At 43.0% G+C, this 27,524-nt stretch overlaps 1 long non-coding RNA gene across 1 annotated transcript; it reads left to right on the plus strand.

Moving 5' to 3' along the window:
* The first annotated feature begins 718 nt into the window (after positions 1–718).
* On the plus strand, positions 719–27,524 carry LOC115473222. The gene is made up of 3 exons (XR_003942619.1): positions 719–885; positions 25,008–25,125; positions 27,304–27,524. It is a non-coding gene; the product is annotated as an uncharacterized LOC115473222 (long non-coding RNA).

Raw genomic sequence — 27,524 nt, forward strand, 5'->3', positions numbered from 1 at the left:
AAAAAATTATTATATATATATATTTTTTTTTTTTTGGGGGGGGGGGGGGGGTTGCCGGGTTCTTGAAGCCTGGATTGGCCGCTGTCGGAGACAGGATGCTGGGCTTGATGAACCCTTGGTCTTTTCCCAGTATGGCAGTGCTTATGTGCAATCAAAAAATTAGTGGGAGAGCCCCTTCTTGATGCGGTGTTTGTTAGGTATTTTTTCTGTTTCTGGAAAGCTCAGAATTAAAAAAAAAAAAAAAAAGGATATTGTTGAAGTGGGACTTGAACCTGGGTCCCTTGGTTCATAGATGATTGCACTGACCATTAAACTGCTCCTCTGACTTAGTTGCTACTTTTTCAGAATGGCCAGAATACCTGCAGTTGACATAAAGCCTAGTTTTCCTTTACAGTTTCACTTTCAGAAAAGTGGGGGGGGGGGGGGGGGGGCAGCAACCACCAGGGGATTAACAAGGGGATCATGCCTTAATCCCTCTAATGGTCAGCTGCTGGAGCAACATTTTTGTAACTTGGATGTGACTGAAACAGGCTTAGATAAAAACTTTTGTTGTTTTTTTTTTTTTTTAGTCATGGACTTTTCTTCCCATTCAAAAAATCTCTGTTGGAGGTAGTACTTTTGGGTCCTCCTTAGTCCTGCCCAAAACACACCCACAAAACAGCCCCTTGCTATTCAGACAAATTGCACAGTGAGAACTCTAAATGCTGACTTTCCAAAATCAGGATGTGGATGTTTTTAGCAGATGAACTTTTTTTTGTTAGGCATTTTAAAACATCCATGTGCTAAGAAAATGAGCATCCTTGTGTGTTAATAGCTAATACAGAACAGAGTGGAGAAAGAGTGGGGACGGCACACAGAGGTAAATACTGCACATTAACTGTTCAGGTAAGATGGTGCACTTAATGGGTGGAGGAGTAGCCTAGTAGTTAGTGCAGTGGACTTTGATCCTGGGGAACTGGGTTCGATTCTCACTGCAGCTTTTGCCCCCTTTGGATCCTATCGCTATTGGGTAAGATATAAGGATATCTTGATTCTCCAAAATGGGTCAGCTGGTGCCTTTTGAGTGATAGGGGATTGCTTTTGCCCCCTTTGGACCCTTCACTATTGGGTAAGATATAAGGATATCTTAAGGGTAAAGAAGATTGGGGTCAAGTGCAGGATGGTGGTGGTGGTGATTGTTTTCTAACATTTGACACATTTCGTTATTGAGGAGGGCTGGGGCTGGCTGTGCTATTTGTAAATGAAAGAAAAAATGTTTAGTTTCTTCATTTATTTCCAAAATATAACAAAACAGCATAAGGAATGCTTCAAAGAGGACTCTACTTTATATGACCTATTTGCATAATTGGACATTTGTATATGCTAAAGACAAGATTTAATTTATATAGACATCACATGAAAAATGCCAGTGCCAGCCAAGATGCCACGCCTGTGGGGCAGCACTTTACAAAACCAGAACACTGTACCGGTGACTTCATAATAAGAATCCTGAAAGGTAACTTTAAAACAATACAGGAACGTAAGACCTTTGAAGTCAGAATGATCAAATATTTTGACACCCACCAGACAGGGCTTAACAAAGATTTGGGTTTTCTAGCCCATTATAAACCATAAAGCTGTAATGCTCTGTTTGTCTCCATGCATATCTACCTGTCTACTACTACTACTACTACTTAGCATTTCTATAGCGCTACAAGGCATACGCAGCGCTGCACAAACATAGAAGAAAGACAGTCCTTGCTCAAAGAGCTTACAATCTAATAGACAAAAAATAAAGTAATCAAATCAATTATTGTGTACAGGAAGGTGGAGGCAGGTGGTTACAAGTGGTTACGAGTCAAAAGCAATGTTAAAGAGGTGGGCTTTCAGTCTAGATTTAAAGATGGCCAAGGAAGGGGCAAGACGTAGTCTAACAATACTGTTAGATTGTCACTGGAATGCTTTGATGTTTCACTTATATATACTGTCATCTACCAACATTTGCTTATTTCCGATCAGATGAAGAAGGGCAACATTCAAAAGCTAATCAAGCAATGTATTAAATTATGTCCAATAAAACTACTACTACTACTTATAATTTCTAAAGCGCTACTAGACGTACGCAGCGCTGTACACTTGAACATAAAGAGACAGTCCCTGCTCGACAGAGCTTACAATCTAATTAGGACAGACAGAACAAACAAGAGATAAGGGAATATTAAAGTGAGGATGATAAAATAAGGGTTCTGAACAAGTGAACAAGGGTTAGGAGTTAAAAGCAGCATCAAAAAGGTGGGCTTTTAGCTTAGATTTGAAGACGGCCAGAGATGGAGCTTGATGTACCGGCTCAGGAAGTCTATTCCAGGCATATGGTGCAGCAAGATAAAAGGAACGGAATCTGGAGTTAGCAGTGGAGGAGAAGGGTGCAGATAAGAGAGTTTTACCCAGTGAACGGAGTTCCCAGGGAGGAATGTAGGGAGAGATGAGAGTGGAGAGGTACTGAGGAGCTGCAGAGTGAATGCACTTATAGGTCAATAAGAGGAGTTTGAACTGTATGCGGAAACGGATAGGAAGTCAGTGAAGTGACTTGAGGAGAGGGCTAATATGAGCATAACGACACTGGTGGAATATTAGTCGTGCAGCAGAATTTTTAACAGATTGAAAAGGAGAGAGATGGCTAAGTGGGAGACCTGTAAGCAGTGGCGTTCCTAAGGGGTGGGGGGCAGTGGGTGCGGTCTGCCCCAGGTGCATGCCGCTGGGGGGGGGGGGGGGTTGGTGCCGCGCGCCTGTCCTTCGTTCGTTCCATGCTCCCTCTGCCCCGGAACAGGTTACTTCCTGTTCCGGGGCAGAGGAAGCATGGAACGAACGAAGGACAGGCGCGCGCGGCACCCCCCCCAGCGGCGTGCACCCGGGGGTGTCCTTTCACCGGGAGGTGGTCACGCTGCATCCGGGGGGGGGGTGCTGCACCCAGGGGGCGGGGCACATCGGCGATCCGCCCCGGGTGTCAGCCCCCCTAGGAACGCCACTGCCTGTAAGAAGCAAGTTGCAATAGTCTAAGCGAGAGGTGATAAGAGTGTGGATGAGGGTTCTGGTAGTGTGCTCAGAAAGGAAAGGGCGAATTTTGCTGATATTATAAAGAAAGAAACGACAGTTTTTAGCAGTCTGTTGAATATGTGCAGAGAAGTTGAGGGAGGAGTTGAAGATGACCCCAAAGTTATGAGCTGATGAGACAGGAAGGATGAGAGTGTTATCCACAGAAATAGAGAATGGTGGAGGAGGAGAGGTTGGTTTAGGGGGAAAGATGAGAAGCTCAGTCTTGGTCATGTTTAGTTTCAGATGGCATCATCTTATTTTCTTTTCCATGTTTTATTTCTATTGATTACCTTTAAAAGTGGACTAACACGGCTACCGCACCTCTCTATTTTCATAATGAATGTAGGCATCTTCTAGTCTAGTTTGTTATTTTAATTGGACATTATCTGAGTGTAATTCTATTGCTCAGTTTTTAAGTGGACTTTGCCCGATAGAAACAAGTGTAAGTCCAGTACCCAAAGTTAGGCATGGATCAGCACTATTCCATAACTTGAGCCTAACTTTGGAAAACGCCCATGACCTGCCTATGCCCCTCCTATGGCCATGACCCCTTTTGGATTGTGCATAGGAAAAGTTAAGTGCCAAGTTATAGAACAGCAAACAAACCTTTTCTGTAGATGGGAAGGCGGTAGAACTAGAGGATATGAAATGAGATTGAAGGGAGGCAGATTCAAGAAAAATGTGAGGAAGTATTTTTTTCATGGAGAGTGTGGTGGATACTTGGAATGCCCTCCCGCGGGAGGTGGTGGAGATGAAAACAGTAACAGAATTAAAAAATGCATGGGATAAACATAAAGGAATCCTGTTCAGAAGGAATTGATCCTCAGAAGCATAGCGGAGATTGGGTGGCAGAGCCGGGGGGCCGGGCTAGTGCTGGGCAGACTTCTACGGTCTGTACCGTGAAAATGGCAGATACTAATCAAGGTCAGGTATACACAAAATGTAGCACATATAAGTTATCTTGTTGGGCAGACTGGATGGACAGTGCAGGTCTTTCTCTGCCGTCATCTACTATGTTATTATATGTTACTATGAAGGGAAGATCCACGCGCAACTTCAAATTAGGCACCAGTTAGCACTAATGAAGTGGCCAATTGCAGGTGGATCTCAGATCCATGTGCAAATTCTAGCCTCTCCTGTCCACTTAAATCACTGAAATGGATCACTGAAATGGACCCCTTAGTTTTATTCTGCTGCTTTTAACTCCTAACCCTTACTTTAATATTCACTTATCTCTTGTTTGTCTGTCCTAATTAGATTGTAAGCTCTGTCGAGCAAGGTCTGTCTCTTCATGTTCAAGTGTACAGTGCTGCGTATGTCTAGTAGCGCTTTAAAAATGATAAGTAGTAGTAGTATTCTAAAATATCCCAATGTATGTAACATGAAGTTCAGGGTTAAATATTTCAGGGCCATTCTCTGCAGTAAAATTTCCTGTTTGTGTGCTTTAATTGTTGGGGGGAAAGTCTATTCAAGTTCTACTGGATGTTTTTCATTTGGGGACTATACTCTGAGTTTTCAGCTAGATTCTGGGAAATGTGGCCTTGAATGCAAGATCTAGAGTCTTCTAATAATAGTTTTGCTGTGTAAAGATATACTGGAAAGCCAGTTTTATTTTATGAAGAAGTTATATTGTGTACTTTCTCGCACTTCTAAATTTTTAAATCAAATTTTTGAAAAAAAATTTTTTTAATCCAGATCTTGTGCATCAACAGTTTTTTTTTTAATCTGACAAAATTTTGGGATAAAGTGGATTTGCTTTTTGTAGAAAATAACTCGTAATCAATAAATCACAGATGACATGCTTCTGAGTTTGGATGCAGTGGGGTAAAAATAGTTTATCCTAACCCTTCTGGAAGGATTGTGCATCTTTTTCTCTCTTTTGCTTCTTCTGGGGATGCAGTTCACTTGTACCCTGTTGGGATGGGTTTCTAAGAGTGCAAAATCATTTTGTTTGGACTTTTTACCATATTGTCTATCTTTCTCTTTAGAAAATACTATAGCTAGTGCTGCCAGAGTGGAGGAGTGGCCTAGTGGTTAGAGTGGTGGACTTTGGTCCTGGGGAACTGGGTTCGATTCCCACTGCAGGCACAGGCAGCTCCTTGTGACTCTGGGCAAGTCACTTAACCCTCCATTGCCCCAGGTACAAATAAGTACCTAAGCCGCATTGAGCCTGCCATGAGTGGGAAAGTGCGGGGTACAAATAAAAAAAAAAAATAATGGCAGTGCTAGCCTAATGGTATCTGAGGTCCTCGCTGCAGAGGCAACTCAAGGATCTTCTCTCATGTGTCCACCAGATCTGCTTGCCTACTCCCTAGACTCCACTAGCTCCCCTTATCTACCCCTATCCAGGCATCCAAACTCTCCCTTCCTATCCCCTTCAAATGTCCAGCATCTCCCCTCCCTACTCCTCACCTGAGATCTCCAGGTTCTGCTCGTCTCTTTCCTACTCCCTCCAGAGGCCACAATTTGGTGGGCAGCACTTGACCTAGAACTTGTTATACCTAAACAAGATAGCACAGCCAGTGCATGGCCATCAGCAGCTGTATATGATCAGGGCCTGCTGTTTTCCATCCCCTCTCAACTTTGTTCTGGAGGGAGAGGGATGCTGCACAAATGATTAAGGTCCTACATCTTCCACACTGATTACCCTGCCAGTGGTTTCCCTTCCTTTCCCCCCCCCCCCCCAAGAAAAAAAAATTGTGCCACCCTAGGGGGATGCCTAATGCTTCGGCCAGCCCTGCATAATGGGGTCTGTGATTTCCTGGGTGTTACGTAAATGTAGTCAGATTCTCCAAGACATCTTTCTGAGAAAATGATGACCCAAGTGAAGCTGCAATAGCTCCTGACATTCCAAGCTGTGCCATTGTTCTAATAAAATAATTTAAATAAACACATCTTTTGTAATTTGTCTTCCTTGCTAAATAATACAAGACTTCTAAACAACATCATAAAATTATTTAATGTATATTTATAATGACAGAAGGGGTTTGTGTCCATCAGTGTAGATGGAGTCTACATCATCATACATATGTTCTGTGCAGCTCTCAGGCTTCCATAGAGATTTCTGGTACCATCAACTCTAGAGACACACACAACTCCAGTCACCACTTGGCAGCTCTTAGCTGCATGCTACATCACACTCCATTTTGCCACTACTCCAGAGGCTTGGCTGTTGGTGCTGCAACCCAGCTCCTCATCTCTAGCTGTGTGCTGTCAGCCATAATCCAGAGCTTGCTTTTACCAGATTATGGCACTGCAGCCTGCAACAGAAGGGGCCATGAAAAAATGTTCCTTGCTTTGCCACCTCCACTCCAATCATGGGTATCCACATCCTGAACAGGACAGATTAAGGTTGGTTGGAGGGGGGGGACGACGACGACAAAGCGTGTGCCTTGATCAGGCTGGAAGGGGGGGTGCTCCTGGTCCACATCTTAGAGAGGCCATCAGCACTCTTCCCTTATCCAACTCCCCCCCCCCCCACCCAAAAAAAAGACCTGCCATTAGTTTCTCTGACCGTCTAGGGGTCATTGGGCCCGAGCAATCTACAGTTGCTTCTGCCCTGGCCAGTGCCATCTCCAAAATGTTACCCCTAGGGGGTAGTCTCACATTACGACCACTAGGGAGCCAGAAGGCCCTTGTGAGCTGCTTCACCACCTACATGCCCCAGCCTTGGATGTTCAGCAGATCCACAAGTGTGCATATTACTCCCTGTCCTCAGCTTGAAAAACACAGATCACATGATACGGCAGCCCTTATTGTACCTTGCAGGTAGTTAGTTTATTTATCATTGTTATGTAAGTTTCATTGTTAACCACTAAGTAAGCTTGCTTGGATGAGTGGTATATCACATTTTTTTGTAAAATAATAAATATGTATATCTGGCTCCAAATGCAGGCAGAGTTCCCAAGTTTAGAACAAGCCTCAGGGCCTAAAAGTTTAGAATGTACATGTGGAAAACGAAGTCAGGAAGGCAGAGGAGTTAATTAGATCATTACTGCTATGCTAGGAAAAACCCAGATCCCATTAAAGATGCAGCTTCTGGAAATGAAATTGGTCACTGGCTCTAATGAGGCACAAAATCCCAGAGTCCTGTGCTCTCCTACAGTCTTCCTTAGAGTTGTGACAATCCATCAGATTTTATAAACCTCATTAGTACAGAGTCACCTGGTGAAATTTATTTTTGAAGGCTTTTGTTGCTCAGAGACGTAATTCTAAAGATTTTTTTTTAGGTACTTTTACCGTTTCATTAAAATGCAGCAGTTGCTTCAGTGAATTTTTTTGAGTAAGATTAAGTTAACAAGTCCCTATATTTATTTATTTATTTGTGACATTTATATCCCACATTATCCCAAACAAGTTTGAGTTCAATGTGGCTCAAGGCATATTTTCAAAGCACTTAGCCTTCCAAAGTTCCATAGAAACCTATGGAAGGACGTCAGAAACAGAAGGAAGCCTTTTGCGAGAAGAAGAGGACCTCGGCTGGCAGGGGTTGGGGTCCCCAACCAGTAAAGGCAGACGACGGCGGGTTGGCGGCGGGAGGGGGGGTCGAGAGGGTCGTCGGCAGGAGGTCCAGGGCCAAATCTACGGGGGCCCAGGCCCCCTGGCCCCATGTAGCTACGCCACTGGTTCAATTCTTGGGTCAGGTCTGAGACTACTGCTGAGGCAGTATTCACAGTCTCTGAGGATGAGGGGGTGTCAATGATCATGCAATGGTGACACCTAGTGGCTGGAATTAAGGCTCATAATTGCAGGCTGTGGGATAGTGAGCTGGAAAGGGATATACATAAGACCAAGCTTACCTTTTAAATGCCCCTAGGCACAGGAGCTGGGGGTTGCCCTTCCAAGGATATAGGAGTTGGGGGGTGGTGCTAAAAGGCTTGCCTCTTTCTCTGATCTGCCACTCTCTCACAAGCACTGTGTAGCCTGAGTGGCACTGCCTGATTACTCCCCATTCCCTTTAAAAGTGCAGGGATGAGCCGGCAGCAATTTTTGTTTACAGTGTTTCCTATGCTGCTTGCTCGGAAGCCCCTGTCCCTTTAAGGTTCAGTTCTGATCGAGACCTGTCCCTGGGTTGCACAGTGGTTATGAGACCGTATGCATATTCATGAGATCTATTCTGAACCTCTAACCTTGAGAACTGAAAATGAATACCACAGCTCTAAAGAGATATTTTTATAATTGTGTGCATCCATAGAAAGCATATGCATACTTTCCCCCTGTACAGTCTTCAGTAAATGAACTCTGGGCAAGTCACTTAACCCTCCATTGCCCCAGGTACAAATAAGTACCTGTATATGTAAGCCGCATTGAGCCTGCCATGAGTGGGATAACGCGGGGTACAAATGTAACTAAAAAAAAAACCTACTTAGAAATTGTGTTTTTCATTTACACCTGCTCTTTAACATACACAGATTCTTTTACATACATATAGCCAACCTTTCAATGTATATGCATACACGCAAAGCCCTCCCCAACCCTGTCCCTGGGAATAGTTGTACTCTGTCCAGGTATTTGATGCTTGAGTATAACTTCCATTTCATTTATTAGATTTAGCAGAAACAGCTACTGTAAGAACCACATTGACTTATTATGCACAAAACAAAAGCTCTGAAAATACAGTGCATAAGCCTCCCCCAACCCCCAAATCTTATACAGTATTACTTAAAAATAAAATTGGTAATAGTGCATCATAATCTTACACCCCTACTCTTGTCACAAATCTTTCTAAATACCATGCCTTCACCTGCTTTTGAAAGGACACAAAATCCATAATCAATCTGACCCACTGAGGTATCAACTTCCGTAAAAATAGAACTGCTACAGCAAAAGTCCATGTAAATGAACCTTCCTTCCTTCTGGTACATAAATCACAAGCAGATCATCCAGACATGGTGAAGCCTTCCCCTACACCTTAAATGTGCACCCTAACACAATTTTTGTTACATTTGTACCCCACGCTTTCCCACTCATGGCAGGCTCAATGTGGCTTACATGGGGCAATGGAGGGTTAAGTGACTTGCCCAGAGTCACAAGGCGCTGCCTGTGCCTGAAGTGGGAATTGAACTCAGTTCCCCAGGACCAGAGTCCACCACCCTAAACACTAGGCCACTCCTCCACTCCGTAGGCCTCTCGGCAGCCTAGTACTACAGTAATACCTCGGTTTTCGTAATCCGTCCAAAAACAATCATTGAAATCCGAAACCAACAAAAACCGAGGCAATTATTTCCATATGAATCAATGTAAATCCAATTAATTTGTTCTAGGCACTCCAAAATACATACCAAAAACACATTTTATAGAGAATAAATATAGTGTTTAATACTAAAAACAATAAGAAATTAATATAAAATGAATGTAAAAGACTAATATAAAGAACATTTAACATGGCATTTACCTTTCTGAAGACTCTTCTTGGCGTATGGAAGATGGCGAGGAGGTGAGAGAGAGGTGCAGATATTATTGTTTGGAAGGGGGATCCTCCTCCATAAGGGCCTTTAGGTATCAAGGCACTATCTGGGGTCACTTCCCTTCTTGGTCTTTTGGCGCTAGGACCAGCTTCAGAGTCAGTAATCACTTACATGTAATTGTAGTATTAGCACTTGCAATAAAAAAAAAAAGCACAAAAACACTGGTAAGCAATGGAATTGTTTGGCTAGATGCGCGGGGTGATGCTCACACAATGAGAAACAACGCCACACTGAGCAGGAGAACGCATGGGTCGCCCTTTGTTTTCGCAAAAATTTTCTCCGTGGTAGTTTTGGAGTTGGTGCGCACTTCCCACTCGCTAAAGATTAATTTTCTTTTTTAGGGAGGAGGGGAGCATCGTAAATCATGACCTGAATGTTATTTTTTGATCCTGCCCAACTCTTCATAATGCCTCCCCTCCCTTTGGCAATGCCCTTATCAGCCTGTTAAATCTTGTGTTCATGGTTACATAAAAGAATCTTTCAAAAATAGCACTTTATATATACTACTGTGAAATCCTCATGTTCAGAAACAGATGTGTACAAAGGAACCTTTCATATTCTGTAATTAAAAAAAAAAAGTAGTATCACACGATGGCAAAAGCAGATGAGGGCCACTCATTACTAAAACTGCATCACTCGGACAGGAAAATATAACATTCTGTTCGTGACCGAGAGAAAGCTTAGTAAAACACGATTATTTTAATGCTTTGTTTCTGAATTATTACCCAGGATATACTACAGTTATTTGGCCTTTTTTTAAAGACATATTGGGCCAGATTTAGTAAATGACTTTTAAAATGTAGGCGTGTTGGAATAAACGAATGTAGCGCTATTGTATAAACTCAATCAAAAAACAGGGAAATGCAAACTGAAATAATTCTCTAAATCCAAAGAGTTTGCACACTTAGTTTGTGGGTGTCTCTACACAATAGATTCAACCTAACAAATGAAACCTCAAATCTCCAGATAGGGAGAATTTCAATGTAGAGCTACCACTACCATTATAGGGGTCCGTTTTTATCACAGGTTCCGTAAGGGACCAAAGAAGAGGAAAACCAATCACACGCAAAAAAACTCACTCTGAGTGAGAAAAACGAGTGATTTAAAAACCTCCTCCTGTCCCTTACCCAAAAGTAATGTGGAGCTCACCAATCACCAAACTAAAGAGAACTAGGTCTGGAGACAAAGAAAACTGCCTATTACCACCACCCCTGAACCTTAAAGCTCCCAAGCTGCCCTTATTGAACTAAATCCCCTAACAAGCCCAGCAGAACATTATTATAAGTAAAAACCAAACTTCAGTACTTAGCTGCAGGGCATGGAATGTCCAAAACCAAAGGGGTAACTTGTAGTGTGCTCAAAGAGGTGATGTTGCAATCTTGCGTTGCATAATTGTAAATCCAACAGGATATAGAACCCTCCAACAAGTGTGCCTTGTTTCACCTATTAAAAAGGCTGCTTCAGGAAGGGCGCTAAACCACATTTAAATTGAAGACTCAAAATGACTTAAAAAAACTAAGTCCCGGTCAATGTTCATACAAAGATGTAACCCTTTTAAATTTATGGAAACAGCTCCATATTATGGGGCCCTTTTTTTTTTTTATTAAGCAGCTCTAAAAAGTGGCCTGCGCAATCCCCAGTGTGGGGCTTTCCTGCACAGTAAGGCCATTTTTAACGCTGCCGGGAAATGGCTAATTTTTCCATTTCAGTAAGAATGGCCATGCCCTAATTTTCCCATTAGCGTGTGGCCATTAGCGTAAAAACTCTTACCAATACTCATTTTGCAGGTGGTAAGGGGTCACGCGCTAACCATAGGCTAATTGGTTAGAACAGAACGTTCCTACTCTCCGTACCCAGACCTGCCCACAGCACTATAGAATATAAACTGTTTTTTAGCATGTGGGTAGCGCATGCACATGCAAAAACTACCGCGGGACATCTCAGTGCACCCTGTGGTAGTTCATTTTTACCTGCGGTAAGCATACATTAGTGCTTACTGCAGCTTAGTAAAAGAACCCCTATATCTTTTACTTTTGCTGTTAACTGCCTTGATTTTATATTTTTATGAAAGGCAGTACATAAATGTAAATGCAAACTCTAGTCAATTCGTAAAAAAAAAAAAATTAAAAGGATTATCTGCTGTAAAAAGACAATCGTGTTTCCATGTTCTTGTTCATGAGAGCTATTAAGTATATCAGCCAGTATATGCTAAATGATAATGCTGTAATTAATTTTTGTCTTACACAAGACAAGAACCCTCCCCTTTCCCACCCATATCAAATCTCTTCCACTCGCTCAGTCTCCTATGCATCTGCATCAGTTCTTTCACTGCAGAAGGATGAGCTGAGGTTTGACAACTCCAGTCATGCGGATTACAATGACATCATTAGATTTCAACTAGCCAGGCAAATGTGAAAGGCAAAATGTTGAATTAAGTCAGAGAACAAGAGAAGAAAAACAGAATAGAAAAAGAAGAAACAAAGGGCCTGATATTCAGCCAGTGACAGTCTCTTTCTTTAAAAGCTGACTATTGTCAACTAAAGCATCAGTTAAAGGATCATTTGTTATGTCTAGCTTACCATGTACCTGTTGCGCACGGATCATAATGATTCTTGCTGTGGCTGCCTTTTACAGAATGGACCACTGATAATGGATTCTATTGCCTGGATGAGTTGATTGTTGAAATTGATTTTATTTATGTATGTTTTATTGTTTGCCGCCCTAGATAAGGATGGGTTATAAATAATAAATCTAATCTGAATCTAAATTAGACCTAGATATTCAGCACTGGTCTGGAACTGAATATCCAGGTGTTTGTTGGCACCCAGCTGTTATCTGGGTTCAGCTGATATTCAATGCTCTGTTCAGACAGCTAACCAATCGTAATCAGGACTGCCTTTCTGTGTAGTCCAATATGCCCAATTAGCTATTGGGCACTGGCACTAAATATCAGTGATGCCTTTGTAGCATAATATGATGAATTTTCAGAGTTATTAATTTTGCTGAAAAACAGAAAGATATATAAAAGTGTTTTGCAAAGTATCAGAAAGCAGATCTGGCTCCATCCTCTCCCTAAAGACCACTGATAGCCTGGAACAACAGGACTATTAAATGTCAACCAGTGTAACAAAAGCAGGCTGGGTGGATACTGGACAGTTACTCACCACCTGTTACGTCTGTGCTCACCTCGCCCTCTGGTGGCCAGAACCGGTGGCTGCTATGAACTGTCTTGCTGTTCCTGCCCGTTCCAGACTTTAGCCCAGTCCAGTCCGGATTTTCCAGGTTGCCAGACTTACTCTTTTTGTTTGTCCCTGATTAGCACCCGTAGCTGCCTGGTGATTGTTGCAGTTGAAGCTCAGCTGCTGCTGGGCTTATTAGCCATTCTGAAATCTCTCTGCTTGCCTTTGCATTGCATCTAAGGCCCTGGTATGTTGGTGCTTTTTCGAACAAGTTAGTCTTTAGGAGTTTCAAGTTAATATGAGGTCATTCCATGTCAAGTGGTCCGGTGGTCCCTGCGCGACCATCACGGACCTCGATGAAATTCCCTGTGAACATCACCTTAATTCCTGGAGACCTGTTGCAATTTTTGTTTATCAGTCTTTAGTTCAATTTCTGACATGTACTGGCCTATCTTGGTGATGTCTGTCCAATATTTCACCCTTAACTGTAGCTATATTCTGCTTCTACTATTGGAAACAAGCTTTCCTTTCTTCTTGAGAGATAATGCACAATGGTGAGCAAATGTTTAACATCTCTGAGCCTATCTGTCTCAATTGTTGACTTTTGCAGCTCCTCTAGTGTCATGTTTAGTTCTCATACCATGGCCCGCCACCACAGTAAGAAACCTATATAATAATTTGTACCTCCAACGTTCCATGGCTGGCTGGGTCCTGACATCAGCCAGCCTCCAGCGTTCCATTCCCCCTCGCTGTCCCGCCCTCGCGTCAAGACGTAATGACGTCAGAGGGCGGAACAGTGAGAGCGATGGAACGCTGAGGTGAGCTGATGTCAGGGGATGTTACGAACGGAACGAAGCCAGCCAGCCAGAGAACGTTCAGGTACAAAGAACAATAGAATCGCGGGACATCAAGGGAAGGGAGGAGAGGAGCAGAGCACAGGAGAATCAATGGGAGGGGAGGAGAGGAGAGAATCGCAGCACACGGATGGGAGGGCAGGGAAGAGGAGAATCGCTGGACATGGAGGGGAGGGCAGGGGAGAGAGAAAAAAATCGCTTACAAGACAGCCTTCCTAGGGCCCGTTTCATTGTTCAGGAAACGGGCTTCGTGCCACTAGTATTCTTTTAAATCTACTGTTTTGCATCTTGTAGCCATGACTATTAGTATGGAAATTAGGGGTAAAAAACAAGGACTGATGACAGCAGATTCACTGGCTATTAAAGACAGTAAGGCAGTGCTTATCAATCTTTTTGTGCCCATGACCCTATGATAGCAGCCAAATAAAACTGCGTGACTCCCTGGAGGTGCAGAATAATGAAAGCGCCCACCCAAGTCCTGACCCCAAATGTGGGTTTTGTGACCTCCTTTCAGGTCCTGACCCACAGTTTAGGTAGCTCTGCAGTAAGCAGTTCTTGCCTACAGTCAGCCCTCATTTAAATCGGGGAAATCACTTCCTCATCCTAAAGGGTAATTTTAAAAGCCTTTTTTTTTTTTTCTTTTCAGATATGAGTGTATTATCTGAGGAAATGGGCTTTTGTATAAACTGGCATCTCTGTACATGGGTACCAGCCCTGGATGAACCATTAAGCAAAATAAGTATATGCTTAGGGCACCAAGGGAAAGGGGGCACCAGAATCCCCCCCCCCCCCAGCTAAGATTGATAAGCTTAAACTCTTTAACTGCCATCTGCCAGACCCATTATACAACATGAATGAATTTCTAATCAGTGTTTTGTTTCGCACAATGATATTTCTTAGCAGTCATTGAGTCTTAGGGCCCTGTTTACTAAGCTGCGTTATAGGCGCGTTAGCATTTTTAACGTGCGTTAACCATGTATGCACCTACAATATTCTATATATGAGGAAAGGCTGAGAAGGTTAGGGCTCTTCAGCTTGGAGAAAAGGCTGCTGAGGGGTGATATGATAGAAGTCTACAAGATAATGAGCGGAGTAGAGCGGACAAATGTGAAGTGTTTGTTTACACTTTCAAACAACAACAAAACCAGGGGACACAAGATGAAGCTAGAATATGGTAGATTTAAAACAAATAGGAGAAAGTTTTTCTTTACTCAGCGTGTAGTGAGACTCTGGAACTCGTTGCCGGAGAATGTAGTGACTACATGGTTAGCACACGCAAGCTAATTGTAGGCGCATTAAAAACGATAAACGCACCTTAGTAAACAGGGACCCTAATGTCTTGTCAGTTAAGCAATGGAAGGGCTGAAGGGCACCACTGTTGGGCTGTGCTTAGGACATCAGTTAGCCTTAATCCGGCCCTGATGGGTACAAGTACAAGATGGGTGTAATGCCATATTGAGGGTAATTCTATAAGGGGTACCTTGATTTGGGTGCTAGGAAAGTGCCTTCTGAAGCTGATTTTATAAAGAAAAGTGGCTGCTTTTCTTCATAGAATACTAACATTGGTGACTCAGAAGGTGTCTGTATTCAAAGACGTGAACACTCACAGCAGCCATGGAGTTAGTGAATATGCTTTTGCACTTATATTGCACAAGATCATGCATAGATCACTCTACTCAGGATTTTAAAGACTTCTCATCTGTATTTTCTCCAAACTGAAGAGCCCTAACCTCTTTAGTCCGGGGTGTAGCCAGACCTTTAATTTTGGGTGGGCCCAGAGTTTGGATGGGTGGGACTTTCAAAATCTCCCCTCCTTTGTCCTGCATCTTTCTCCCCCTCCTCTGCCCCCAGATCCAGCATTCCTCCCCTCCCCGAGGCCCAGCAACTTCCCCCTCTCTGAAAATACCCTAATAACTCAATACTTTCGACAGCAGCTATGTGCATTCACTGCCTGGCCAGCCCCGCAAGCTTCCCTCTGCTGCGTCCTGCCAGGGAGGAAACAGGAAGTGATGTCAGTGAGGGCAGGGTGTGGCAAAGGGAATCTGCTGAGGAAGAACATGGAAGGAGTGTGTTGTGGAGCTGCAGGCAGGAGGCAAATGCCAGATCTGAGGGTGAAGGAGAGGGAGAGAGGGGAGTGAGGCAGCCGCTGCTGAACTATTCTGAAGACCACACAGGGTGGGCCTACGCCACTGCTTTAGCCTTTCCTGATATGAGAGTTTTTCCAGCCCCTTAATCATATTGGTCACCTTTCTCTGTTATCTTTTCTAATTTCATCATATCTTTTTTTGAGATGGAGTGATCAGAATTGCACACAATTCTCAATGTACAGTTGCATCATGAAGCAATACAGAGGCATTATGATATTCTTTGATTTATTCTCTATTTCTTTCCAAATAATTTATAACATTCCGTTTGCTTTTTTGGCTGCTGCTGAACAGAGCAGAAGATTTCAATGTATTGTGCACAATGAAACCTAGATCCTTTTTCTGGGTGGTAACTCCTTTTGTGGAGCTCAGCATCATGTAACTATAGTTTACTACTACTACTACTATTTAGCATTTCTATAGCGCTACAAGGCGTACGCAGCGCTGCACAAACATAGAAGAAAGACAGTCCCTACTCAAAGAGCTTACAATCTAATAGACAAAAAATAAAGTAATCAAATCAATTAATATGTACAGGAAGGAGGAGAGGAGGGTAGGTGGAGGCGAGTGGTTACGAGTCAAAAGCAATGTTAAAGAGGTGGGCTTTCAGACTAGATTTAAAGGTGGCCAAGGACGGGGCAAGACGTAGGGTCTCAGGAAGTTTATTCCAGGTGTAGGGTGCAGCGAGACAGAAGGCGTTAAGTCTGGAGTTGGCAGTAGTGGAGAAGGGAACAGATAAGAAGGATTTATCCTTGGAGCGGAGTGCACGGGAAGGGGTATAGGGAAGGACGAGTGTGGAAAGATACTGGGGAGCAGCAGAGTGAGTACATTTATAGGTTAGTAGAAGAAGTTTGAACAGGATGCGAAAACGGATAGGGAGCCAGTGAAGCGACTTGAGGAGAGGGGTAGTATAGTTTGTGTTATTCTTCCCTGAGGGATGCTTTTACTAAGCTGCAGTAAAAAGGCCCTGCGCTAGCAGCAAGGGCTGTTTTCGCTGCATGCCGCAGTTGGTAAAAAAAAAAGGCTGAAAATAGCCATGGCCATGTGGTAAGATTGCTCTTAGCACATGGCCCTGCGAGAGGGGGAAAACTTACCACCACTCACTGAGGCTGGTGGTAAGGGCTCCCGCACTAACCAAGTGGTAACTGGGTAGCATGTGGCACTGTCCAATTAGTGCCCTATTTTCCCTAGCACGGGAAATAGTTCCAGCCCTAGCACGCCCTATCACTGGCACCCGCATTGAGCCAGCGGTAACTCCATATTGGCACATGGTAAGCTCACAATAGACTTACCACTGCTTTGTAAAACATAACATACATAGTAACATAGTAGATGACGGCAGAAAAAGACCTGCACGGTCCATCTAGTCTGCCCAACAATTTAAACTCATATGTGCTACTTTATGTGTATACCTGACCTTGATTTGTTTCTGCCATTTTCAGGGCATAGACCATAGAAGTCTGCCCAGAACAAGACCCACCTCCCAACCACCAGCCCCGCCTGCCCCCACCGACTCTGCCACCCAATCTCGGCTAAGCTTCTGAGGATCCATTCCTTCCGAACAGGATTCCTTTATGTTTATCCCATGCATTTTTGAATTCCGTTACCGTAAAAGGGCTGTTATGTGCAATATTTTGTATTTGTTCACATTACATTCCTTCTGCCATCTAGATGCCCAGTCTTCCAGTCTCAGAAGGTCCTCCTGCAATTTTTCACAATCCGCATTTGGTTTAACGACTTTGCATAATTTTCTCCGATATGGTGGGGCTAATCACTTCTTATATGATCTTTCACTGCTTTCTAAAGCAACACAACTGAACTGTTATAACTCAAATGTTCTGTGTTTGTTTAGGTAGTGGAATTCACTAATAGGTGATTCTGTAGCCTTGGCCTGGCGAATCCGGGAATTAATTGTAATCAGCTCAATATGAATATAATCTTGATGGATTATATGTTTAGGAATGGCATCCCTCTTCTTGTCTGCCCAGCTAAATCAGCTCCCAGCCTGGTGCTGAGTCTTTCAATTAGTTCAGCTTTAACTGCAGCTGCTGCTGTTTGAGTGTACTTGGGTGCAGTTTTATGACGAAGGGGCAGACAGGGAGTTTTGAGGGGGAGGGGGGACCACTTTGTCTAGTTAAGTTAGGCTTAACAGAAAATTCAAAATAAAATGTGATTAAGAAAATATGGTCTCAAGCAGATGAATGACATTCCTGGTTTTAATTAACAAGTTAGAAAAAAAAGATCATAAGCATTTTGTACTCAAAATAAAGAACCATGTAAATTTTAGCAGAAACACCTCCACCACTATGATGTGCATTTTAATGCATTATGGCTGAGCATGTCTGACAAAAGAATGTTACTTAGAAATGTACGAGTTTGCATATCCGTATGTTGAAAAAGGGGCATGGCCATGGGTGGGGTGCAGACGTTTCTAAAATCTATGCTGTTATAGAATACACCCGCTCTGCACCTAATCGAGGCATCAGGATTTATATCAAATCAAACCTGGTAAATGGCCACGACTACATTTGGTCATGTGGAGAGGAGCACTCGGCATTATTCTATATACCGTGCAGACATTTAAGCCTATTCTATACAATTTAGGCGCACTTTACAGAATACGACTAGGCCTATTTTTTTTGCCATGTGGAATTTTCAGGCACTAGATATAGAATCTAGTCCTGAGTGTCTTAGCCAGAGTCACAAGGAGCTGCGGTGGGAATTGAACCCTGTTTCCCTCCTTCTCAGGCTGCTGCACTAAAGACAGAACTGTTCAAAAGAGCATACCCTACCGACCTAACATAAAATACCTGGACACCTGCGACACAATGTAACCAAAGACCGTAATGGACATTACCTGACTCTTCCTCCCCTCTCCCTATCTAAGTTCCCCCCAACTGTACCTACCACATATGTACCTCATTCTACCACAATATCGTTTTGAATTAATCCAAACCATGTATTTGTCCAGACCGGAATCGGCTAACGCCGTTAACAGTAATATGTAAGCCACATTGAGCCTGCAAAAAGGTGGGAAAATGTGGGATACAAATGCAACAAATAAATAAAATAAATACTTTTGTTTATAAAATACTAGTATAACATGTCAAGAACACGCCCATATTCTAGGCATGATTGCTTACATCAGCCATAAGAGCTGGTGTTAAATGCTTGCACCTAGATCGGTAAAGTATGCCGACTGTGGTGTTGTATAATCTGCATAGGTAAGTCTGCATCCCACCCATAATCTACCTATGAACGCCTACCCATAAACTATGGGCTATGGCATATACATACAGTGGTGGAAATAAGTATTTGATCCCTTGCTGATTTTGTAAGTTTGCCCACTGACAAAGACATGAGCAGCCCATAATTGAAGGGTAGGTTATTGGTAACAGTGAGAGATAGCACATCACAAATTAAATCCGGAAAATCACATTGTGGAAAGTATATGAATTTATTTGCATTCTGCAGAGGGAAATAAGTATTTAATCCCTCTGGCAAACAAGACCTAATACTTGGTGGCAAAACCCTTGTTGGCAAGCACAGCGGTCAGACGTCTTCTGTAGTTGATGATGAGGTTTGCACACATGTCAGGAGGAATTTTGGTCCACTCCTCTTTGCAGATCATCTCTAAATCATTAAGAGTTCTGGGCTGTCGCTTGGCAACTCGCAGCTTCAGCTCCCTCCATAAGTTTTCAATGGGATTAAGGTCTGGTGACTGGCTAGGCCACTCCATGACCCTAATGTGCTTCTTCCTGAGCCACTCCTTTGTTGCCTTGGCTGTATGTTTTGGGTCATTGTCGTGCTGGAAGACCCAGCCACAACCCATTTTTAAGGCCCTGGCGGAGGGAAGGAGGTTGTCACTCAGAATTGTACGGTACATGGCCCCATCCATTCTCCCATTGATGCGGTGAAGTAGTCCTGTGCCCTTAGCAGAGAAACACCCCCAAAACATAACATTTCCACCTCCATGCTTGACAGTGGGGACGGTGTTCTTTGGGTCATAGGCAGCATTTCTCTTCCTCCAAACACGGCGAGTTGAGTTCATGCCAAAGAGCTCAATTTTTGTCTCATCTGACCACAGCACCTTCTCCCAATCACTCTCGGCATCATCCAGGTGTTCACTGGCAAACTTCAGACGGGCCGTCACATGTGCCTTCCGGAGCAGGGGGACCTTGCGGGCACTGCAGGATTGCAATCCGTTGTCGTAATGTGTTACCAATGGTTTTCGTGGTGACAGTGGTCCCAGCTGCCTTGAGATCATTGACAAGTTCCCCCCTTGTAGTTGTAGGCTGATTTCTAACCTTCCTCATGATCAAGGATACCCCACGAGGTGAGATTTTGCGTGGAGCCCCAGATCTTTGTCGATTGACAGTCATTTTGTACTTCTTCCATTTTCTTACTATGGCACCAACAGTTGTCTCCTTCTCGCCCAGCGTCTTACTGATGGTTTTGTAGCCCATTCCAGCCTTGTGCAGGTGTATGATCTTGTCCCTGACATCCTTAGACAGCTCCTTGCTCTTGGCCATTTTGTAGAGGTTAGAGTCTGACTGATTCACTGAGTCTGTGGACAGGTGTCTTTCATACAGGTGACCATTGCCGACAGCTGTCTGTCATGCAGGTAACGAGTTGATTTGGAGCATCTACCTGGTCTGTAGGGGCCAGATCTCTTACTGGTTGGTGGGGGATCAAATACTTATTTCCCTCTGCAGAATGCAAATAAATTCATATACTTTCCACAATGTGATTTTCCGGATTTAATTTGTGATGTGCTATCTCTCACTGTTACCAATAACCTTCCCTTCAATTATGGGCTGCTCATGTCTTTGTCAGTGGGCAAACTTACAAAATCAGCAAGGGATCAAATACTTATTTCCACCACTGTATATGTTTAAAGAATAGTGCTTAGCTGATGTGTCAGTAACATACAGGCATGTCAACATATATGCACAACAATAGCATATTTAAACAAGTGTGAGGAGCAGGGGCGTATGTGCATGGGGCCACAGGGTCCTTTACCCCCGCAGATTTCGCCCTGGCCCCCCCTCCCGCCATCAACCCTTCCCCACTGCTTACCTTTGCTGGCGGGGGGCCCCAACCCCCGCCAGCCGAGGTCCGCTTCCTCCTGCCTTTAAAAATATTTCTTCTGCTGGCGGGGGACCCAACCCCCGCCAGCCGACCCAAAGTCTTCATATTTCTTCTTCGTCCAACTCCTCCATGGCCATGCTGTAAGTAACGCTGTTGATTGAATCCAGTTCGGAGTCTGACGTCGCAGCATGCGAACCCACTTTGTGTGTGTGTGGGGTGGAAGGCAATGTTTGATCATCTCATTTTTCTTTAGCTGGGGAGTGCCCAATAAATAGGTGTTTTAATATAAACTGTTCATGGATCTCCTGTCTGCACGGGGAGCCTATATAGGCCTGAAGGTGTGTGAAAGGATTGTCTGAGTTTCCACCAGGGACTCTACTTGTATGCTGTGGATTGCAGAAGAGAAAGGGGAAGGAGTACTTGCTCTACAAACAAATAACTTCTAGGTGTGTATGGTTAAAACTTAAGTATTCATTCCCATTACATAAAAACACCCCTTTATTGGCATCTTAAGTCTGATCAACAGTGGCTTGATCGTTCTTGTGCACATGTGATGAATATTCAAGAACAACTTATTCCCTATTTCCCTAATGCACTTGTGTATCGTTCAAAGATCATTTATCTTTAAGTCATGTGTTTATTAGATGAATCCAAACATGCACCACAAACATATATAGAAAATATGCCGTAAGATTTTCACAACAACAGATAAAACACCCTGCAACCACCGTATTATCCTGAACAGTTAGCAGCTTTGTTCTTCCAACACATATACCTTTTCCATTTTCTCCCCTCCCCAAAGATCATTTATGAGGTAGCCCCTTACTTGAGAAAAGTGCAGTTTGTGTTTTGCATTCAGTAGGATTCAGTTATGATCCTTTGTTCCTGGAGCTGAGGGGTGGTTCTCACATCAGGATGCCTGTGCATAATGCCAGTAGACAGTAATTTCCTTCTGTGTAAATCTGACACCCCAATTAACCTTTGTAGGTTTAGCAGGAATTGGCTCCACCACCATTGTTATTAGGGCGAGGTTCACATAAGCTCCAGGCAGGGCACATGTTACATGCTTTCTGCTATTTTGTATGTCTGGAAAAAAAATGCTTAGTAGGGATTTTGGATTTAGCGCATGCCTTTGTAGTTGCAGCTCAAGTCAAATTACATTCAGGTACAGTAGATATTTTCCTATCTCTTTTTTTTTTTTGTTACATTTGAATAACTTTGTGTCATCAGCAAATTTAATTACCTCACTAGTTACTCCCATCTCTAGGTCATTTATAAATATGTTAAAAAGCAGGGGTCCCAGCACAGACCCCTCGGGAACCCCACTCTACCCTTCTCCATTGAGAATACTGACCCTTTAACACTACTCTCTGTTTTCTATCTTTTAACCAGTTTTTAATCCACAATAAAACACTACCTCCTATCCCATGACTCTCCAATTTCCTCTGGAGTCTTTCATGAGGTACTTTGTCAAACGCCTTCTGAAAATCCAGATACACAATATCAACCGGCTCACCTTTATCCACATGTTTGTTCACCCCTTCAAAGAAATGTAGTAGATTGGTGAGGCAAGATTTCCCTTCACTAAATCCATGTTGACTTTGCCTCTTAATCCATGCTTTTGAATATGCTCTGTAATTTTGTTCTTAATAATAGTCTACCATTTTACCCGGCACTGATGTCAGACTTACCGGTCTATAATTTCCCGGATATCCTCTGGAACCTTTTTAAAAAAAATCGACGTTACATTGGCCACCCTCCAATCTTCCGGTACCAAACTCGATTTTAAGGATAAATTACATATTACTAACAATAGCTCCGCAAGTTAATTTTTCAGTTCTATCAGTACTCTGGGATGAATACCATCCGGTCTAGGAGATTTGCTACTCTTCAGTTTGTAGAACTGCCCCATTACATCCTCCAGGTTTACAGAGAATTCATTAAGTTTCTCTGACTTGTCAGCTTCGAATACCATTTCTGGCAAAGGTATCCCACCTAAATCTTCCTTGGTGAAGACCGAAGCAAAGAATTCATTTAATCTCTCTGCTATGGCTTTTTCTTCCCTGATCACCCCTTTTACTCCTCGGTCATCTAGTGGTCCAACCGATTCTTTTGCCGGCTTCCTGCTTTTAATATACCTAAAAAACTATGTGTTTTTGCCTCCAACGCAATCTTTTTTTCGAAGTCCCTCTTAGCCTTCCTTATCAGTGCCCCAAAAGAGTGTAGTGCTTATCCAGGTGCTGAAGGTGGTGTTGAGCTCCAGGGAGAGGGAACCCCTCCCCCTCCATAAGTACCAAAAGAAGATACTCTCAAATCGCTCTTCCTGGATGCTGGTTAATAACACAGTGGCTACAATTACAGCTGCATTGGCAAGAGGAAGTTTGGGTACCAGTATTGAGAGAGAAATCAGTCTGCAGCAGCTGAGACTGTTTATGATTGGTGATGTTGACAATGTTGGTCAAGTCTGGCTAAGCCCTATGCCTTCAGGTGTGAGAAGAGGATCTGAAGAACAGAGAGCGGTAACTGAGGTAAGCACTCTTCCTATTCCTCTGTCAGTTACTTTTAGCTTATTTTCTTTGCTGGACTCACTTGCCTGATGTCAGGTTAGGCCAAATGTAACCATTATTATTATTTGTATGGAGATGGGATTAACTGGTTATTTATGCCAGCTAAATGAGTTACAAAAAGAATTTCTATGAACACGTCTTCTTGAGATATTACTATTCAAAAGCAGGAGGAGGAACCCCCCCCCCCTTTTTTTAAAGACTCTCTGACTTCTATATTACACAGTGGATTATTAAATGCTTTACAGTGTTGACTTGATGAACCTTTGGTGACCAACTTCTGTGATGTGGATAGACTATGCTGTGAAATGTTAATTTTTGCCAGGTACTTGTGACCCGGATTGGCCACTGTAGGAAGCAGAATACAGGGCTAGATGGACCATTGGTCTGATCCAGTATGGCTATTCTTATGATTAATGGAAAATTGTAGTTGGACGGGAGGAGGGTTAGGGTGTGTGGGAATTAATGCTTAGTGGATTGGGCATTTGTTCTGTTGTTATAATGTGGTATGTTATAAAAGTTGATAAAGATTTTTGAAAAGCAGGAGGTGCGGCGGCTGTGTGGCTATGAAGTCAGAACTGATTCCCTGGGATTTCTGAATTGTGCTCTTGTAGAAGATAACATAAGTACATAAGTATTGCCATACTGGGACAGACTGAAGGTCTATGAAGCCCAGCATCCTGTTTCCAACATAGTACTAAGAAATAAAATGGATTAAAGACATGTATTTTAACTTTCTTGAGTCTTCTTTTTTTGCCACTGGATATCATAATAAAATATATATATTTTTTGAAATATTTAGCATAAGCTTCCCATCTATTACCCAGTGTAATTGAATGTAACTCACCTCGAGCTACTAGTGAAAAGGTGTGAGCAAAATCCAAATCAATATTACTACTACAATTACCTACCAACTTACAGTACTGAAGATTATGCCTGGAAGAGAGGGCCAAGCGGGCGATTTGACAATGGACAGTCATGAATTGACTGCAACATAGGAATCCTCTGAGACATTCTCACAAGAGCTATGCTGCTGATTTCTTTTGTGTTGACGCTCGATAGTGATTGGGCTCAGAGGTTTTTATTTCAGGATAAGGGCTCAGTGTAGTGTACTACAATGAAAACGTTAGGGTCTATCTTGTCATTTCTAGAGCTACTCATCTTAAATATAATGGATTTTTGGATCTTAGGCAATGTGTACTCAATATGGGAAGTGATTTCTTTATTAACAGTTCCTGCATTTGAATGGGGCCAGATTCTCTTTTTTTGAGAAATATCAATTGTAGATATCTGTAGTACAGTATCTAGGAAGAAACCTGTTTAATTCTTCTTGATTTCTGGTGGGTAGATTTCTGAGTTTGATCAGGATGGCTTGATTTTTTTTGTTTTTGATGGGGAGGGGGGTTCAGTTGTGTTTTCCCTCAAGATCATATTTTTTCACACTTTTTTCTTTCAGCCTCCACCTTTTTTGTAGTTGTTGTACTTTGGTTCTGAGGACGTCAAGCGGGTAGTCTCTTATTTCCTTGCAACACTGGATAATGTTGTATATTATTTTGTATGTGCATGCATCTATCTATATCTATATATTTATATACACACACACATATATAAAACACATTTACCTACCTTTACATAGCGTGATTCACAGTTAGAAATGCCTTTCACGTGTGTGTGATGAACAAAAATGGATGGGGATAAGTCAACATAAGGATTAAAACACTCTTGCCATTATTCTGGTGAGCAAGTGGAAAGAGGTAATTCGGAACTCTTATGGTCTTCCCTCTTTACCCCCACAACAAAATGAATCAAACTGAGCTAACTCTGCCAGCAAATGGCTGGCTGACTGTGGAAGCTTCTGTCAGTTATTCTAAGCTAATTGTACAGTGGAGTTTAAGTACATGTAATATGAAAGAACAGCAGCTGAGCAGATTCCTGGGCTGGCTGCAAGAGGGTTGCACATAAGAGTTGATATCCAGTTTCCTGTTAATGGCCGGGAGTGTTTAGACTCATCAAAATGTTCTGATCCCAATGGGATGGCAGATATTCTTAGGCAGATGTAAAACTCCAGCTAACTAAGGAATGCCATTGTGCATTTAGACATGGAAGAGGCTTCACTTCATGTGCTCCAACAGCTGTGACACAGAGTGCCTGTGTAAGAACCAGAGCATTGTTAATTAGAAGTATGCCACTGTAGGTATGACTGAATGTTTACTGGTTAAATAAAAAGTATTAATATGTATGGGTGGTACACTGGCAAAGGTAAACATTTGAAAAAGAGAGATCCTTACGTGTATTTACAATGCTTGATGACACACTAGGAAAATCTCTTGCATTTCTCTGCAATAAATACATATATAAAACGTGTTCCTGTGCATGTTTCATGGAAAACAACTTGAATCTGTACTTTATTGTTTTCTTTTTTTGGTGCAGCACTGATGATATGCAAATGGAAACCAAAGGATTAAATTGTCTCACTGCATTAGGTGCAGGTTGAGTGGCTTACTACAGAATTTTGTTGCTATACTATGCTTACAAACATCAGCCCTTCCAAGTCCAACAGTTTTCTACAAACAGGATGGCAGGCATTTGGGGAGGGGGATGGGGGAAGCCACTGTCAATGGTGGGCCTTTGCTCATCCAGGTGCATGTACTCAAGATTGGCTTTATCTCGCCTCTTCAAGAGTATGCTCAAAGGCCATGGTTGCATTTCTGTCCTATGCAGGCTATATTCCAGTGGTGGTTTGAGTAGGGTGGTAGCAGAAGTGGCAGCAGCAGCGATGGATTGAGAGAAGTGAAGGGTGGAAATGCTGGACACCAGAGAGGAAGGGAAGGAAAGGAAAGAGATGCTGGATACCTGGTAGCATGAGCATAGAGGGGAGATGCACGCAGTATTATAGAATTTGGGGGATCTGCACATAAAGTTTCATGCAAGGATTTATACCAGGTGTCAGTTGGTGTAAATTCTCATGCCAAAAGTTGGGCATGGATCCTGGCACTATGCACTATTCTAAAAATGATGCTCAATGTGGCATGCCATTTATAGAATAGTGCTCAGCACTTTTTTTCAGTGCCCAAATTTGGGCCCCATTTACTGAATCTAGACCCTAGTGTGAGGAGATGCTAGACACCTTGGGGATGGAAGGGAAGAGATGCTAGACAACTGGTGGGGAGACAAGGAAGATAAGAGATGTTTGGCACTTGGATTTTGATAAGGAAGGGGAGATGCTGGATTATGAAGGGGAGTATGGATGGGTAGATGCAGGATATCATAGGGGGTTAGAGAAGGGAAGATGCTGTGGGGTCAGCAGAGACCGCAAGAGAATTAGAGTTGCAAGTTTCAGAAAGGAGGGCTATGGCTATGCCTGGGGGCAGGGGGGATGGGAGAGGGGCAAATCAGGAAAGGAAAGATGCTGGAGACCTAGGGTGGGTTAGGGAAAAAGGGACGCTGGAATCTGGAAGAGGGGATAGGGAAGGAGAGACCCTGGAGAAGTGGGAGGAAGGATAGGGAAGGGAAAGGAGAGATCTTTGAGTATAGAGATAGAGAACAGGAGATGCTGGATTACAGGAGGAGCAGGGTGGGTGGTGCAGGACTGTTGATTCACCTGGGGCATCAGATACTCTCGGGCTAATCCTGCAATGCCCCTTTACATTATTCTACACTTCAGGTATGTAAACTGCCTTACATAAAATATACAGAATAAGAATGCACGGTTCACTTGTATATATCAGATTAAAGATGGCATAGCAATTCACCAGCCAAAAATATGGGCTCAGTAATGAAGACAGTAAGAGTCTGATGAAACAGGTTCAGGAAATCTATGTTGTTAGAACTCCACGGAGAAGGAATATTTAAGAAGGTCTCATCTGGTGTGAAGCTCTACCCCCTATTACCTCAGATTAAAGCAACCTCATTATTCCTCTTCTGTTTTTGAGCACATACACTTCACATGGAGGGTCTGTGCCATTTTGGTTGTGAATCTTTCACAGAGTACTCTACTAAATCCTTGTTTTTAATGATTACAAAACAACCATTTATCCAGTCTCCTGCTCTCACGATGCATAGAAAGGGGCAGCTTTCCACCACAGAGCTGTTGGATGCAAAATAGTTCTAGCTTTTGCAAGCACATCTTTTTTCTCCAAAATAAAAAGCCCCT

This window comes from Microcaecilia unicolor, chromosome 6 (genome assembly GCF_901765095.1).
Source record: "Microcaecilia unicolor chromosome 6, aMicUni1.1, whole genome shotgun sequence".
NCBI classification, from domain to species: Eukaryota; Metazoa; Chordata; class Amphibia; order Gymnophiona; family Siphonopidae; genus Microcaecilia; species Microcaecilia unicolor.